The sequence below is a fragment of the Diceros bicornis genome, chromosome 7, assembly GCF_020826845.1.
Source record: "Diceros bicornis minor isolate mBicDic1 chromosome 7, mDicBic1.mat.cur, whole genome shotgun sequence".
NCBI lineage: Eukaryota > Metazoa > Chordata > Mammalia > Perissodactyla > Rhinocerotidae > Diceros > Diceros bicornis.
In genome coordinates, this window is record NC_080746.1 from 17,463,046 (window position 1) to 17,481,759 (window position 18,714).

Here is an 18,714-nt window from a genome sequence, read left to right on the forward strand (position 1 = left end):
AAAGAAACAACAGGCCCAAAGTAGAGTCACTTGTGCTAAGCCCACGTCTCCAAACCAAGACTTAATACCTGACCTAATTGCAGGTTCAGCCTCTCCCAAGAATGTCACCTTTAACAGTGGATCTGGAATTACCCGGTCAGCACTAGTGAGGTAATCCACCCAATAGACCCCTTCCACACCCCAAAGGAAGGGGACCTTGACACAAACTATCCACTCTTTGCTAGAAACTTCCTTTTCCCACCCTCTTCTCCCTACTAAAGGCTTTCATTTTGTACATCTCCTCGGAGCTCCTTTCCATTTGCTAGATGGGATGCCCTATTCATAAATCATTGACTCAAGCCAATAAGATCCTCAAATTTACTCAGTTGAATTTGGTTTTTTAACACTCTTGGGGCTGGCCCCGTGGCTTAGCGGTTAAGTGCGAGCACTCCACTACTGGCGGCCCTGGTTCGGATCCCGGGCACGCACCGATGCACCGCTTGTCCGGCCATGCTGAGGCCGCGTCCCACATACAGCAACTAGAAGGATGTGCAACTATGACATACAACTATCTACTGGGGCTTTGGGGAGAAAAAAGGGAAAAAAAAAGGAGGAAGATTGGCAATAGATGTTAGCTCAGGGCCAGTCTTCCTCAGCAAAAAGAGGAGGATTGGCATGGATGTTAGCTCAGGGCTGATCTTCCTCACATACACACACAAAAAAAATTTTTTTTAAAAATGAACACTCTTGATGAGGTTGTTGAGTGTGTTAAATGAGATACATCAAACACAACACAGTGCCTCACACATAGTAAGCTACTGTACATGCACAGTGTTACTACTATTACTCATTAAATCTTCAATGTAATATTAGAAGCATTGCATGGGAATAAAAGTTTAGTTGCATAGATAGATTTTTGCCCACGAAGCAAGGTTAATTCAATCAACACTTAAGCATCTACTACATCCATAGACACTCTATGGTTAACTTTTTTTTTTTTTTGTGAGGAAGATCAGCCCTGAGCTAATATCCATGCCAATCCTCCTCTTTTTGCTGAGGAAGACTGGCTCTGAGAAAACACCTATTGCCACTCCTCCTCCTTTTTTTTTCCCAAAGCCCCAGTAGATAGTTGTATGTCATAGTTGCACATCCTTCTAGTTGCTGTATGTGGGACACTGCCTTAGCATGGCTGGACAAGCGGTGCGTCGGTGCGCACCTGGGATCCGAACCAGGGCCGCCAATAGCAGAGCACCGCACTTAACCGCTAAGCCAGGGGCTGGCCCTATGGTTAACTTTTTAAAATTCAGTGATCAGTCCCGAGTTTAAGCTAAGCCTTTTTGGAATTTAAAGCTAAACTGTTTCTCTCTTAAGCTCTAGATCTTGCCAATAAAAATTGCTTTGCTCATAGACTATTATATCTGCATCTGCCTCTGCTGAAAAATCCATTCAGCAACTCAATTGACTTCTTTGTTCTAGGCTGGAGCCGCCCTCCCCAGAGGCATCGATGCCATTGACTCCGTGGGTGCAGGCTACCTCACAATCAAACACATCGGTTTAATATTTCAAAAACAGTATTCAGCCTCTTAGGAAACTGGCAAGACTCAGGGATGAGGCTGAGGGGATGGGAGGTGAGAAAAGGCTTAAACCCAAGGGGCTTGATGTATAGAAAGGTTTGTCTTTGGGGGGACATTTTTTTCCTCCTAGAGGGGAATAAAACATCCTGCTAAACTATTGCACTCGTGGAGAATGGGATGGCATATAGTTACTGAATACCTACTCTGCGCCAGGCTCTGTTTGAAGGCGTTCCCCCAAAGACTCAGATGGTTCTGCTCCTGTGACTTTCACCTGAGGCACATCGTGGGGACCTCACCTCGAGGGGTAGAATTTTCTTGCCTCTTGGGAGGGTAGAGTGAGGTCATTGTGTGATTGGGATTTAGAAAAATGAGCCTATACTTCTCCCAGGCTTCCTAGCATTCAAAACCTGTCCTTTGGAACAAACTGATTCTGCTATTTGTATTTTCTATTTCTATTTTCTATCTTTTAAAAAATACAGTTAAATTTGAAAATACCAGCCTGTCTTTGGCTGGGTTCAGAGAACCAAAGAAAGGATTTAATTTTAGCCTGAGCTGAAGTTAAAAGAGAAAGGCTGTCGCCTCCCTGTGGGGGTGGTCCCCAAGGGAGTGGGAGACACCAGGCAGGAGTCTTGGCTACTTAGGGAGGCCTCGAGAGATGGAGAGCTTCCTGATCTCCCTGGTTTCCCTGTCCCACTGCTGAGTGGTTCAGCTCTTGTTCCTTCCCGCCCTGGGGGATCCACGAGAGCCCCCTCCTGCCCTTTCAATATCTCCCTTGTCACTTGAGCTCGTCTGAGAAGCTTTCTTTCTGTTACTTGCAAGTCACCACCCTGACTAGAAGAACATCTTAGCCCAGAGGCACGATTCTCAGAGTGTAAGAATTCTTCTGGGCAGAGAGAGAAAGAAAAAAAAAGACACTCTCAGAAGCTTCTGATCCTTCCCTCTTCCTCACAGCAGGCCACTCACTCTTTTGTTCATTCCACAAATATCTATTAACTGCTTACTGTGCGCCCGGCACCAGGGACAAAAAACGAATAAATAAGGATGCAGCCCCTGTCCTGAGGAGCTCCCTTCCGGTGGGGAGACAGATGGGTAAGTGAGCGGGCCGAGCGTTCTAGGGGACATCAGCAAAAGCCCTGATTCTGGAATTCCCTCCTCCGAGGCACTGGAGCGGCCCGTTACAATTAACTCCACCGATTAAAGGCATCGTTAGGAGACAATGCTGCCTGTCTTCCTCTTTATTTTTAATTACAGGGCCTGGTCTAAAGTTGTCAAACCATTTGTAATTAGAGCAGAGCTCTGAGCAGGAGGCCTGGAGAGGGGAAGAGAAGGAGGGGTGAAGAAGGCTGGGGCTCCCTGTCCCGCCCCTGCCCAGTCCTCGGGGCCTGCCCCACGCTCATCTGCCTCCTGCGCTGTGACAGGCTTCGGCCCCACCAATGGACTGGGTGGCTGGGAAAGCACTCCCACTCGCTGTCCCCCGCCTTGCCTCCCAGCGCCCACCCTGATTATAGTCATTAGGGAGTCACCCTGAGCGACGGGAAGACAGGCGGCACCCGGCCAGCCGGCGGAAGGTGGCTGCAGGGTAAGGCAGGACCAGCTCAGGAGGGAGAGCAGAGCCTGGAGAAAGAGCAGGGGGTGAGGCTTTGCTCGTGCCCTCTCGCGACAGGGAGGCAGCCATCTCGCCTGTAACAGCCCACAGTTGGCAAAGCAAGAACTGTGAAGGCAGCAGTGAGAGGCAGGCAGCTCAGTGTATGGGGCTCTAGACAGAGGGCGCCCCTCCATCTCCCCTCCAGGCGCCAGCTCAGTGTCACTGCACCCCGCAACCACGGGCGGGCAGCAGGGCAACTCACAGCGCTCTTCCCGTAGGCCAGCAGCCAGGGAAAGGGCTTTGGAGGGAAGAGGCTAACGTAAACCTGCTCCCCAGAAACAGAGCAGTCTGTAAACTTGATGTGGTGGGACCTGGGCTCCCACCTCCACTGTCTGCTCAGACCCAGAGGGACGGGGCTCTGCCTCTTCCTCTTCTTCAGGGAAGCCTGTGTGACAAATACGGAGGCTGGTCCAGGGGTGGCCTAGACCCCCGAGTTCTCAGCCCCCGCTGTCTACCTGGGCCCAAAGTGGGGAGAGAGGGGAGGCACCCAATGCCACGGCCTCCATCCTACTAGGCAGAACCAGGGCTCCAAAGCGTCCCCACCCTGGCCCACAGCCCTACCTCTTCCAAGGTGGGAACCAGGGAAACCAGGAACGAACCAACCTCCTCTCTCCGTCTCCCACCCCAGCCTGCAGTGGCTGTGACAGTGTGTCATTTGACTTAGCTGTGTTCCTGGAAAACGGCGACCGTTCAGAAATCCCCCGCTCTTTCGTGTTCCAGGAAAAGGCCAGCTGCAGAGAACCACACTTCCCTGTATGACTTAGATTGGCCTCGAAGATGACCTGCTTGTTTACCGGTGACAAAGCCAGACAGAGCCTCTGCAAATTCCCACTCTCTGTCTCATAAAAGTTGCGCCGAACCACGTGTCCCCACTGCCCAGTCTGCTAACTTGACCTGACCAAACCTTAGTCAGGGGGCTCTTGCCTAAACTTTGACACCGCCTTCCCCCTACCCCCCCACCTGAGCCAGCATTAGAACTCCAAACAACTCCCTCCTTAACGATGCCTCCCAGGAATCTGCAGGAAAAACATTTTCGTTCAGGCCACGTGCTCTCTCATCCCTCAGACCTGGTTCCTTTTAGCCTGGCTTACTTTTCTCTATTAAAGAAAAAGTCCTTTCTTTCTGACCTTTGAGACACTGATGTCTTCTCCTCCTACTGCAATTGTCTTTTCTAATAAAGTCTCTTCTCTCTTAAGCCTGGCCCCAGAGCAAAGACCCTTCCCCCTGGAAATTGCCTCCCACAGCCCGTCCACCCCCAGTGACCTTCACAGACTTACATGCCTTATCAGCTCTGCAGGTAACCTGATTAATGGTTAACGGGTGGGAACTCCCCTCTCTCTGCTCCCAACTAGCTTCCAGACTTTCCCGGGTCAAAGGCTCACAAAGCAAGCACATCCTGAACGTTGATTATGTGCCAAGCTCGATTATGTGCCAAGCTCCGTGCTAAGTACTTCACCGGCATTTTCTCCACCCTTGTGAGCTGGGCACTCTTATTGTCCCCATTTCTCAGATATGGAAATTCACGCTCAGAGAGACATGTGGCAAAAAGGGTTCAGGAGTAAGGACATAACCATTCCCTACAGCCACAGGAAGGCAGCTTTATGGGTATACCCCATAAGCCTTAAAATATCGTCATTTTCTCCTTGCCTCAGAGATTCATTCTGAGGATTAAAGAGCTTAATATACACACAAGCACCTAGAACAGAGCCTGGCACATGGTAGGTGCTACATAAATAGTAGCTGCTTCTATCACTATTACTCCTATGATGACGGCATGCGCCACCACCACTAGCAGTATTTCTACTATAGGATGATGACAGCACGGGCCGCTGTGTCCAGAAGCTCAGGCAGTGCTGGGTCGAGTAACTGGCCCAAAGTCATACAACTAAAACCTACCTACTTCTGCTGTGCTTTATAATTGACTTCTGTTTACTCCACTGTTCACATACTATGACCATTGTTTATTGGCTCCACAACACGAACATGTGCTCTACAAGGGCAGGGATCTATATTTGGTTCACTGCTGTATGTTCACCTAAAGCCTAGAAGGGTCCAGAACTCACAGAGTGCTCGGTAAATATTGTGAAATGAATGAATGAAAGAATTCCAAGGCTGTGCCCCTAACCGTTATGCTCTAAGGCAGCCTTCCGGTCTTAGACCTGCAGCCTAAGTAATTACTGACTGGGAATGTGAAAAAAAAAACGCCCAGTCTCTCTAGCCCCGTTAGTAATAATCCCTTTACTTAGATAGGGAATTCGTGGGTTTCTGGAAAACTTTCACCTGCATCACCTGGTTTGAACCACTATGGGTATTTTTATTATCTCTGTTTTACAAAAAGGGAAACTGGGGTCCAGACAGGGAACCTGACCTGTTGGCCTGTCTCTGCCCCTGCCCCCTCTTCCGCTGCCCCCCCCCTCAGTAGTCCTCTTCCCCGCCCCCGCGAGCCACCAGGCGGGTGAACGTTCCGGCTTCCTTTTCTGCTCCGCTAATTATCCTTTTAACTCATGCTGGCGTATTTTTGCTGCGCGATCTGCCGGTTTATTTTTATCCACCGCTCCATAATGGTATCAGGGCCGTAAGTCAGGGAAGCTCCGGCTCTGAGCTGCTCCCCAATTTACAATTGCAATTATGATCTCCGACAGAAACACATGCAGCTGGCGTCAATTTTAAGCAATATTTTGATCATAATAATTAAAAAAGTAACTTATGGTGTGCACGCATTAGATAAATTAATGTTATTCCAAGGCTCTGCTAAAAGTCGTGCAAAGGAGAAAGGAGTGGAAAGGGAAATGATGCTCCCGATCTCTCGGGGGCCTGGGAATCTGTCTCCAGCCCGACTCGCTCGCTGGGCTCACAAATTAACATTCACATTGAGTTTAATATCTGTGTGTCCTTCAAGTTGAATGCTGCCGGTCCCTGGCACCAGCCGCCCCCACCCCTCATTATTAAGGTATTTGGATATAAACAAGCACATTTTCTTGTCTCTGCTTCCCAGGCAGGCGACAGGCAGCCGAAAGGATGTTAGCATCTCCAGCTTGATTCTGGACCCAAATGAGAGCAGGACCTGAGGGCTTGGAGGCTGGGATGGGATATGGTCAGGACTTTTTTTTTTTTTAATTTATTATTTTTTTTTTGTTTGAGGATGATCAGCCCTGAGCTAACATTAGATGCCAAGCCTCCTCTTTTTGCCGAGGAAGATTGGCCCTGGGCTAACATCTGTGCCCATCTTCCCCTACTTTGTATGGGACGCCGCCACAGCATGGCTTGACAAGAGGTGCATCGGTGCACGTCCAGGACCCTAACCTGCGAACCCCAGGCCGAGGAATCGGAGCATGTGCACCTAACCACTACGCCAGCAGGCCAGCCCCCAAGGACTTCTGATGTCCCTCCTTCCCAGCACACACAGAACGCACAGGGGCACGTGCGTGTGTATATATACAGACCTGCACCTGTGCACTCATTCATACCCAGGTAACATCACACACACACACACAACTCTACCTGCCCCAGACACAGATTCATAACCACCCACACACCCTCCCACCTGCAACCACAGACAAATTACATAATTTACACACATTTATATACATTTGCCCTCTTACACATGACCCATGATCACAAAAGACACGTCCCACACGTCATTCACATATAAACTCACATACATGCACAGACACATCTGTGCGCGCACACACACACACACACACACATCCATACACAGGCACCCCCATACACAAGGGTACCTGCCCCCAGACACACAATTCATGACCACGGACTTCCTCACACCTCTATCCACATACAAACTCACATGCATGCTCACACAAACACATACACATCTGCACACATACATTGATTTACAGGCACCACATACACAACTATCTGTTCACAGACGCACCATCCCCAATCACAAACAAAGCCGGCACACATAGTCACACAATGAAACTAGCAAACATGCGCACCTGTGCACACACACGCACACATTGATACACACATTCTCTCACACTCCCCTCTTGCTGTACAGGCAAGGCACCCCCACACACACCCAAAGCAGGCCAGGCTACAAGGCAGCATCCGTACTTCTTCAACTTTTGAGGGGTCCCCAGGCTGGATGGCTGCTCCCCACGGAGAAAAATATACAGATACACAAACTTCTGCACACCAATCCAAGGACTTACATCCTTCCTGAAACCCACCCAGGGTTCCCAGCTTAAGGCCCCCTGTCTGGAGGTCCCAGGCAGCCCTGTTCCTACCCTCACTAGGGTGAGGGCACGAATGGCTGGGGGTGGAGGAAGGGAAAGGGGAGTCTCATTGTCTTTCAGGAATGATTTACTTTTTTTTATGATGAGCATCAGTACTTTTGGTAAATGGAAAAAAAAAATCTATCTTTTTAAAACTGAAAAGATGTTTTAATAAAAAAAAGTACTGCCCCTGTCTCCTGCCCCGTAGGCTGGAAGGCGCCCGGCCTTGGACATGGCAGAGTTGAGCTTCCAGGTCTCTGAGTCAGGTGCTTGGGTTCAGATCCTAGCTCCACCATTCATTGGTAAAATGGCCTTGGAAAGTGCTTCATTTCAGTTTCCTCATTTGTCCCCCTCTACTTCACAGGGCTGCCATAGGACCAAACGGGATGCAGAGCGGAGTTCCACGCCTGGCACAGGGCATGGGCTCAGGACGTCTCCTCAGCAGGGTTTTTGTTGCTGACGTCATCTTGAAGCCCCGGCTTTCTCCTCGCTCTGCACTAGCCACTTCCTTCTCTCGTCACCTTGCCCGACTTCTCTTCCTCTGCCTCTCCTCCTCCCTCCCCCAGGAGTGCTCAGTCCCCTGGACCCTCCCCTCTTGTCCCTCCACACGCTTCCTTCAGAGGCACCGTCCACTCCTATTGCATACCAGGGTGGTTTAGGGAAGGCTATGGAATTTGGAGGCAAAAGGCAAGAGTTTCGATCATGTGTCCATGGGGTAAGTCATTTAACCTCTCGGGAGCCTCAGTTTCCCATTGATAAAATGGGGATCGTGATGCCTGCCTTCCCCATCTCGCAGGGCAGAATGAGGCTGGGTCTGAGAAAGGACTTTGAGTCTGCTAAGCTCAGGAAACATGTCAGTTGTCACAGCGGGCTTCGTCCCACCGTCTTGGAGCCCTCCTCTAGAACTGCCAATAACTTCCCTCCCAACCTCCAATAAGTCCCTTCTACTTGCAGGCCCCTCCCTCTGCCACCGCACACTTCCCTAATCCATCCTAGTCCCCCCGCTGCCCTTCTCCTGTGCTCCGATTTCTCCCTATGAGTCCATCCTCTCACACTCAAAGTCTTCATCGCCTTGGACTCTTCCCTCCATCCCTTTCCTCCAGTCACCACCATGATCTTCTCTTTCAACTTTCAAATCTTTTTTCCTTCCACTCCTTCCATCTCCACTACCACCACTCAAGCCTATCACCGGTTTTCTGCAAAGTCACTGGCTGGTTGCCTGCCTCCAGCCTCTACGGCCCCGTCCTGCTCGTGGTCGGGACAGTTCACCTTCTTCAGGCACACAGGAAGCAAAAGCCAGTCGTTCCAGCCTCCCAGGTAGAGTCCAGATCCCTCTGTTTGGCTTTTAGTTTCCCCCACAATCCACCTTATTTCCCACCTGTGAGCAAACTACAGGTGGGCATTTCACCCAATCAGAGCAAAGAACATCCTAAACACACCTACATCAGGACTAACCTGAGCCTTTGCTCCGGCCACCCCTTCCTCTCCAAAAGTGCTCCTGCCTCCCCCTTCCCACAGGACTCCTCCCTAAGCTCAATACTCATCTAGAGGAACCCCCTCCTGAAGCCTTCTCTGGCAGCTCCAACCCACAGAAACCCCTGGCCTGGGATTTTTCTTTTAAAATATTTTTATTATGAAAGATTACAGACATACAAACACATATAATAATGTAACAAAATGCATGCACCCAATTTTTTTTCAGTTTTACGTTTTTTATTTTATCCACGCTATACATGCACACAGTTGAAAGATAATTCTACCAGGTTTGATATTTTGTTTTGTTTTGTTTCGTGAGGAAGATCAGCCCTGAGCTAACATCCATGCCAATCTTCCTCTTTTTTGCTGAGGAAGACTGGCCCTGAGCTAACATCTGTGCCCATCTTCCTCCATTTTATGTGGGACGCCGCCACAGCATGGCCTGACAAGCGGTGCATCTGTGCACGCCCGGGATCTGAACCCGGGCCACCAGTAGCGGAGCGCGCACACTTAACCGCTGCGCCACAGGGCCAGCTCCTGCTAGGTTTGATATTAAAAGCAAAACAAAACACCACAGCAATCCCCTGCTTTCCAGTCCCCACCCTAGGTCTGCCTCTGGGCAACCACTCCCTAAGCGCAACTATGCCTTCAATGCTTTTAGCTGATTCTTTTGATATTTACCTCCACATCTCCTTAAAATGTGCTTAGATCGCTACTTCTTTGTTTTACCATTTTTGGCATTACTTATTGATTTTCCACTAGGTAGAATGAGGATCTGGATCTCTTCCCTCTCCTGTCACATCACACACACACACACACACACACACACACTCACATTCCTCAACTCCCCCAATCCTGACAATTTATTTATATTGTAATTTTGTTAGATGAGTAGTTACATGATTATGACTATAAAGATGCCATTCTGATGTCTGATCCTATGTAGGAAGCTTGGAGAGTCTTCTCTGTCCCCGGCGTTCTGAAATTTCACAACGCCGTGCCTTGGTGTGGGCTATTTCTCCGCTATTGGGCAATTCGAGAGCATTTTCAGCCTAGAAACTCATATCCTTCAGGCCTGGACCATCTCTTGAGTTAGTATACGACTTCCTTCTCTTTTTGCTTTCTGGAACCACTTTGATTCACATAGAGGACCTCCTGGACTACTCCTCAGATTTTCTCATCTTTCCTACTTTCTCTTTGTCGTCTTTGTACTACTTTCTGGGAAATTTCCTAGACTTTATCCTCTTCTGCTTCTATTGAATTTTTCATTTCTGCTATTAGATTTTTAATTTCCAAGAACTCTTTTTTTTGTTCTTTTTTATAGCATCCATTTCTTATTTCATGCAATTATCTTCACTTATCTCTCTAAGGATATTAATGATATTTTTTCTGAAGTTTCCTTCTTCGTGCCTAGTACTTATTTCTGCTCAGTTGCTTTTTTCTGTGTGTTTTGGTTCCTATCCTTCACGTTAGTGACTTTCCTCACGTAAGTGGTAATCCTTGGTTGTCAGCTCCTCTGTAAGAATAGGGGACCAAATGCTGATTGGAAGCTCTTAGGTGAATGGGACTTGTTGATTTTGAGATTCCTGTAGGGTGATTGGCTGTTTAGTTGGAGGACCTCTGACATCTGTATCTTTAAGTCTTTTCTCTTGAGCTGGTCAGATTCCCCAGAGAAAACCCTTCCAGTCTCCTGCCCAGAGAGTAAAGGCCTGGCTGCCAGCATCCTGGGAAGGGGGATGTGGAGGTCTCAGCATCCTATATACCTGAGTTCATCTCATCTCGCCTCCTTTTTCAGCATGGTGTCCATCCTCAACCTGATATCCCCAATCCAGAGGTCCTCTATTTTACCATTTCCGGGAACAAACCTCAGTTTTCTGCTGGCCCGGGGAAGGGGCAGTTATCCACCTGCACAGATTTGGGGAGGGAACCCAGGGATCAAAGTTCTTGATTTTTACCAAGTTTCCTTATTGAGCTGCCTCCCTTCCCCTACTTCCAGCGATCCCTGGTGTCACCAGTGCCTGAGACTCAGGAGGGATTTGGGGTGAAAGGGAACTTCTGGCTTTCCCCTCTTGGGGTTTAGGCTTCAGCTTTTCCCACTCTAAGTCCATTCATTCATTGCTTTCTGGTTTCCAAACTTTTCCGCTGCTATTGTCTCCTCTCCCATTCTCTCCATCTTTATGGGTTTCTGACTTGAAAAAATCCCTTTATAACCATTGTAGTAGGTTTTTCAAGAAGAGCAAAATTAATTGTGTGTGTTCAGTTCACCATCTTTACTCAGAAGTCTCCATCTGCTTTTCACCTTTGAACTGATGCGTCTACACCTTTTAATAAAATCCCTTTATGGTCATTTTCATAGGATTTGAGGGGAGTCTAAACTAATGGATGGTTTCAACTTGCCATCTTTAACTGGAACTGGTTTGTTCTTTATTGAACTTCTTTCCAGACATAAATGTCTGTCTCCCCACTAACTGTGAGCTTCTTAAGAGATTCCTTTTTATTTGGCTTCAAAAAAACAAATAGCAAACAGCACAATGGCTGGAGATGGTAGGAGCTTCTAAAGATATATGACTGGACCTGTGCCTTCATGTTATTTAATCTAACTTTTCTTCTCCAGCCTTGACAAATGGGCACTCAACAAGTAAATATTTACTCCTTGCCAGGTAATATCTAGGCCTCAGGCATACAGCAGATCAACCCTGACCGAGTCACTGCTCACAGGGAACTCGCATTCAGCTCTGATAAAATATCTCCAGTGGTAGGAGCTCACTCGCCACCTCCCAAGGTGGCCAGGAAGCTCCAGCTGGAGCCTGGTTCCCTACCACTCCCACTCAGTGGTCCAAATTCCTCCTGGCAGAGCCTCCCTCTTCTATAGGATGGACCCACAGTTAACTAAAGATTATTTGGATCCTGTCTCCCTCACACTTTCCTTCTTCAACCACCCACCCTCAGTTCTCTAAGCTGCTCCTCCTGTGATGCAGTCACCAACCCTTAGCCCCTTCCACATTCTCTCCCCATCACAACCATGGCCTAGACAGTCTCTGTGAGTAGGAAGGTGTGGTCAAATAAAAACATATATTTGGTCTTTGTTCCAGGTTCTTGACACAGAGCTTCAAAAACCCTTGGAATTTCCTGAATGATAGGAGTATTTCTTGTTATTCATAATGTGCCTCTTCCATGCCTCTTTTAACCACACCTGAGTTTATGCTAATTAGACAGCTCATGGCAGGTCCCTAGATAGTTTCAGAATGAGGGTTGGGCTGGTCATCAGAAAACCAACCAAGTGATTGGAGGGTTGGAACTTTCAGCCCCCCACCCTTGACCTCCAGGGAGGAGAAGGGGCTGGAGATTCAGTTCAATCACAAGGCCAATGATTTAATCGATCATGCCTATGTAATGAAACCGCTGTAAAAACCCTGAACAAGGAGGCTCCAAGAGCTTTCTAGTTGGTGACATACCAATGTAGGTGTACCAGGAGGCAGATGCACTCTGACTCCACGAGGACAAAAGCTCTTGTGCTCAGGATCCTTTCAGACATTGCCTTACATTCCTGTTCATCTGGCTATTCAACTGTATCCTTTATAATAAAACAATAATCATAAATATAATGTTTTCAGTGAGTTCTGGGAGTCATTCTAGAGAACTGTCAAGCCTGAAGTGAGAGTCATGGGAACCTCTGAATTTAAAGCTGGCCAAGCAGAAGTGTGGGTGGCTGGGGGACACCCAGGACTTGCAGCTGTTGTTTGAAGTGGGGGCAGTCTTGTGAGACTGTGAAGTCTGTGCTAACTCCAAGTGGTTGGTGTCAGAATTGAATTGAATTGTAGGACACCCACCCGGGGTCAGAGAACTGGTGTTGGAAAGCAGAAGATGACTGCCATGATGCCTGGCACTCCCATGTCCCTCCCTCCCAGCCTCACATGCTCCCTGCCCAGCTGAACAGGACTCCACTTCCCCAAGGAGGACCGTTGTTTGATGGGAGGGCATGGGGGTGCACAGCTTCTTTCCTTTTATATTTGTGGGTATGACGGTCTATGTTGCCTATTATTTCCCTGTTTGAGGGGAGATCTACCACATTATTGTAACTGGACTATAAAACCCTTCAGTTTTCTTACGTCCTATAAAGTGTCCAGCTCAGGACGGGCACCCAGCGGATGCTCCATAATGTTGGTTGGCATGGGTTGGCTTGTTTATGTTAACTTGCCCTTTGAGGAGACCTTCCCCTCCTCCAGCCTCCCTCCCTTCTGCAGGGTCCCAGGAAAGCATTCATGAGTGCTCAGAGGGTCCTCACCTGCCACAGGTCCTAGAGGCCCTTCCCTAAGTCTAAGTCTCCTGTTGGATGGGTAGGGACTCATGTGGATAAGCATCACATCCCCTATTTTTGTTGGTTGTTGTTGTTGTTTTGCCTTTTACTGTGGACCATGTCTGGGTGGGAGGTGCCTTGATGAGCCATGGACACTATGTGGTAAAGTGACCTGGCCGGGCTCTCCCTTACTGCTGCATAGGAGTGGGAATAACAATAATAACTCCCTTCTGCCCATCACTCTGCAGACTACCAAGTCCTTGCCATACCAAAGCTTATTTAATCCTCAAACCCAGTGTTGTCTCACCGTCATGCCTATTTGCCTGATAGAAAAAGCGAGGTTAAATGAAGTTGGGTGACAGTCACCAAATAGAGAGGACTCAGGTCTTCTGATTGCACATCTCTTGAGCTTCTGTTCCATCGTGCTGTGATCCACTTGAGGACAGAGGGGGCTGCAGTGGGTGGGCAGAGAGAAGGGCACAGCATCCTTCAGTCCCTCTAATCTCCATTCCTTCCCCCAAGCCACAGCTCCTCCCTCACCCACTCCAACCCCTAGGCTCATTTATGCACCTCTGCCAAGCTGGGAATGGCAGGGGAGAGCCAGAGGCTAAAAAGCATGTGCACTCATTACCCAGCAGCCCCTCTGAAGGATGGCATTGGGGACTGGTAGGGGGGAGTGGCTGGCATTGGGCTGCAGCAACACCCTCCCTCCCTCCTTCCAGCCCTTCCCTAGGCTCTGCCTCTGCAATTTGCTCTCCCAAATCACCCCTACCAAGAGAGGCCACTTCCAGGCAGATTCAGAAGAGGACCAGGAGGGACTGAGAAAGCTGCCCTCAGGAATCCCTGGGCCTGATTCTCTAAGCTTAGCCCTGTGTCCAGCCCACCAGCCTGGAGCAGGAGGTGGGAGAGGGAAAGGCCACTTGGGCGATTTGCCCTGTTTTGAGTTTGCCCCACCGCCAGAGTCTCAGCAGGGTCCTCTCACCTGATGGCAGAGTAAGTGCTTCCTTACTGCTATTCTCAGCAGGGGCTCCGAGACCCCAAGTGCCATCAACATTGGTCCTATATGACCAGAGAATAAAGCCCAGAGTTAGATATGAAAGGTCTTAGATTACTTAGATACAAATACCTTCAGAAAAGGTGACCCAGGAATTTACACATGATGTCACCCAGTAAATTGTCTCCTAAGGCAGGTGTAAATGACTCTGAGAGATACTCTGCTGAAAACACAGTGAGGGAACAGAGAACATGAGGACATTAAGCCCCTATACAGTGTCAACAAAGGGTGGGGCCTAGGAAGGGGGAGTTAGGAGTTCTGAAGAAAGGCTCGCCTGACAAATCTTGTTGAAGGTTGTCTCAGCATCCGGGTCCCAACCTCTTTCTTGTGATGCGTCAGGATGAGCCGATGACGTCTTTTGCCACCCTAACTTCCATACAATCATGTTTTCCCCACCTACACCATGTTTTAAGCCAAAGGGATATTTTCAAGTGGCTCTTCTCTCTCAGGGTTCCTCTAGCTCTCCGTCTCTCAGCCTTCTCATCCTAGGGTCACTTTGGTGGCCCTGTTCCCTGAGTGTCATGGAGCAGATCCATCCACCACCACCTGGGAGGAAGCAGGGAAGTGGGCTTGGTGGAGGAGTGGTAAGTGTCAACTGGGCTGAGAGCTACAGAGTAGATGCTTTCTGATTTAAGAAGAAATCGGAGTGAGACTAGATGGAAAAAGCATCCATCTCTTGATTTGTATGGGTAAATCGTCTGCACTGTGCTTCATTGGGGGCAAATTACCCCCATTCATGTGGAGAGCATCCTCCTTCTGTTTGTCCTCATGCTTTCAAGAACTCAAAGGGAGTCATGCAACCTCAGAAAGACAGCTCATGGAATAAGTGCGGCAGGCAGTTCTGGGGAAGCTGGTGTTCCCCTCGGGCTGTCCTGGGCATGCGCACAGAGGAAGGCAGGGGCCTCCCAGACGCGCCTCCGTCAGCCCTCCAAAGGAGCCTCTTAGTTCCAGCCCTCTGGGGGCGCTGAGGAGTCCCAGATCACTCGGGCCTGGGGGGTCTGATCTGCATGCCTTTTCATCCCAAATAGCCACCTCAACACTCCACTGAGTTGCTTTCAAGCAGCTACTGGGGCTATGAAGAGAAGGCAGGGCTACTCCACAGTCTAGAAAGTGTGGTTTCCTGGGCCCTCCGGAGCCTCAGGGGCTAAACGCCACTCCAGTTCCTCCCCACAGCCCCTGTGTGCTGCAGTCGAAGAGGCAAGGGACTTGCCCAGGTCTCACAGTTGTTAGCAGAAATGCCAATATCTGGCCCTAGTCCCACCCCATATCCCCACCCCTAGGGCTCCTTCCAGAACTGCTGCCTGAGCAGGTGGTCTCTTGGGTGCTGGTCCCTTAAGTTGAGCCCTGGCCTGGCTCAGGGGTGCCCATGAACACCCCTACAATCCGTGCAGAGGGGCCCTCTGCGTGAGCTCTAGATGGGCACGGGGCTGCTGGAGCCGGGTCCCTCCTCCCCTCGGCTTCCCGGGGCCAGGCTGGGCTCCGGCCCCTGCTGCGCCCTGGCAGCTGTCTGCCGCTGCCAGAGAAGGTGATTGCCATGTTTGCAGCTCCTTTCCTTGTTTGGAAAGATCTGGAGGCAGGTGAGGCTGGAGGGAAAGCGGGACTGACAGGTTGTGATCAGACTCTGCTCCGGAACAGTCTCGGGGAGCCTGGCTGGCTGGCTGCTGGGGGCTGGGCTCCGCCTCCGCGCCCCACGCCAGGCGCCTGCCCTGAGGACCCGGTGCAGGCCTCCTCCTCCCGGCCCTGCAGGCCCCCTACAGCCGCCAAACCCCAGCATAGGACGCCTGGCCCTCCTTCTGCCTCCCACAGACCCCTAAACAAACTAGCACCCCCAGCTAGTGGCCATCCTCCACAGGCAGTCCTTCCTGATGTCTAACTCAAATCACCGGCGGCTCTGGCACCACGCCTTGTCTTCGTAGGAAGGAACATTATGCAGTCGTGCTGGTCCCTTTCCCCGCACTTGGAGGGACCCACCTAGACATCAGTCACGTTTGGATTTTTCTCTGCGCCTGACAAGGCAATTTGTGAGGAGCGGTGCTTTCTCTCGGGCAGGATGCTAAGTGGGAGCCGAGGAGGTGGGTGTGGGGGTGTTCTAAAGAGATACCCAAATTAAACATCCAATCTGCCATGTCCTGTGTCATTCAACGCGATTCATCTCCCGGGCTCCCCGCTGGGACGGCTCGCAGAAGCCGTGGACGTGGAGTCGCGGTCGTTAGCGGCGCTGTTTATCAGCCTCCTCCGCCAAGGAGAACAAATGGACGCCCCGCGGTCCCCCCGCCCCATTGTCATTCAAAGAGCCTGTGCTCCAGCGCTCCGCAGCCCGAGAAACTGCCTCCCAGGCTGTTCGCAGAGGGATTCAGCGGAGACTGCGGGGGAGGAGACAATGGGCAGGAGGAGGGGCTTGGGAGTTTCTAGAGACCCCTATGGTTGCAATAGGGCCCAGTAAGACCCCTCCCCCCAACTCTCATTGTCTGCCTCAATGACACAGCTGGGGGCTGGGGCTGGAAGCTGAGGGGTGTGCGTGTGTCTGTCTTGAGTTTGCACACTCTAGAATCTGGAAGAAACTCTGCGGTTCTACTGGGCCAGCTGTGAGGCTTCCTTCAAGGACCCAGCTAATTGTGCCCCAAGCCTGCCATGCCTGCATTCAGGTCAAGGAGGAGGGGCTCAGGGGCTCAGAGAATGCATCCCCAAACTCTTGGAATGGCTTTCTTTTTTTTTTGTTTTGTTTTTGTGAGGAAGATCAGCCCTGTGCTAACATCCATGCCAATCCTCTTCTTTGCTGAGGAAGACTGGCCCTGGGCTAACATCTGTCCCCATCTTGCTCCACTTTATCTGGGACGCTGACTCAGCATCGCCTGACAAGCCGTGCGTTGGTGCGCGCTGGGGATGGAACCAAGGCCGCCAGCAGCAGAACGCGCACACTTGACCTCTACACCCCGGTCCAGTCCCTGGAATGCCTTTCTGATGAACCACATATTGAACTGCGCTCTGAGATCCTGTGGCTTGCCAGAGACTGTCCCCACCACACCAGGAGGAGGCGCTCTGTCCAGGTCTGGCAAGATGAAGACATTTCCTAGTGGAAAACCAAAAGTGACTTGGCCTCAGAAGATCAGGAGGAGAGGGGAGGGTGGGAGACCCCAGGAGTGCTGGCTCTTAGTTCCCAAGGGCTTGTTACCTCACAAAATTGGGGTTCTCTTGCCCCATGCACATTAAAAAAACAATTAATTACAGCATCAGCTTTTGGGGGAGAAATCAGCTTTATTCTGCCAGATCAATCTGCAGGGAGACAGGGTGTGTGCCCTCAGATCTGTCTCCCCACTTCAGAATTTGGGGTGAAATTTAACAGATTAGGGAGAACAGGCTGGCACATGGAAACGCTGGTGGGACAGGTTTTTGATTGGTGGGCTTCAAGCGTTTATGGTAAGGTTCTAAACATTTATGACAGGGTTCTGAACTTTTATGATGAGGTTCTAAACTTTTATGATGGGGTGGGAAGGAATTTTAACACCGGATCTTCCTGACTGAGGGACCTCTTGCTTCTGAAAAAAGTCTGACTTTTAGGTTCCTGTCATGTCCTGGTCCTTTGGTTCCGTAGGGAGAAGAATCTTTGGTTCTGAAGTCATTTCAGGTCAAGATTTCTTCTTCCGCACATGCTCTGGCTACGTGACTTTGCACGTTTTCTGAAAGACAATTCTTAATCACTCTGTTGAGAAGAGATGGAGTCTGTTTGAACTGGCTCTAAATGGGCCCCATGGTTACAGGCTCACTGGGATTGGTTAATGCGTAATCACCTACAGCTCACATCCCAGGTCCCATCTTTCCCCAAGGCTAAGGATCAGTAGCCCTGGCTCTCTAGAGCTCATCCTGTCCATCCCCCTGCACCCAGACCAACCTTCCCCCAGACAAGCCCCCGCCCACTGGAGCAACAGAGAAGGGATGCAGAAGCAGAGAGACAGGGAAGCAGCACGGGGCTGGGTTTTCTTTGAAATCCTGGTTTGTACCAAGGCAAGAAAAGGGGCAGATACCGCACTGGATTCTGGGCTCCTTCACCCGGAATGGTAGCAGAATCTTCACTTCTTTGGCTCTGTGCTTCTCTGGCTTCTAGTGCCAGCTCTGACACTGATTTTCTTTGTGAATCTGGATGGCTGGGCAGCCTCTCTCTTCCTCAGTGTCCTATTTCTAAACAGGGAATTTGGGTACTGATGCCTGAGGGTCCTTCCAGATTCCTTGCTCTCTGGTCTCCCTCTGGGCCCTTGCCTCCTGGTCTGGGGCAGCAGATAACTTGGGGCAAGAGAGTCCTGGAAGTCAGTGACACCAAGGCAGCCCCAGGTCCAAATGCCCTGCTCCCTTGTCCGTAGAAGTTCATGGATACTTGTCAGACCGAGAGATCTGAGTTTTGCTTTGGAAAATTGGTACTAGAAGTGCAGAGCATTCGCTATAATCCTCTCCTGGGTGAT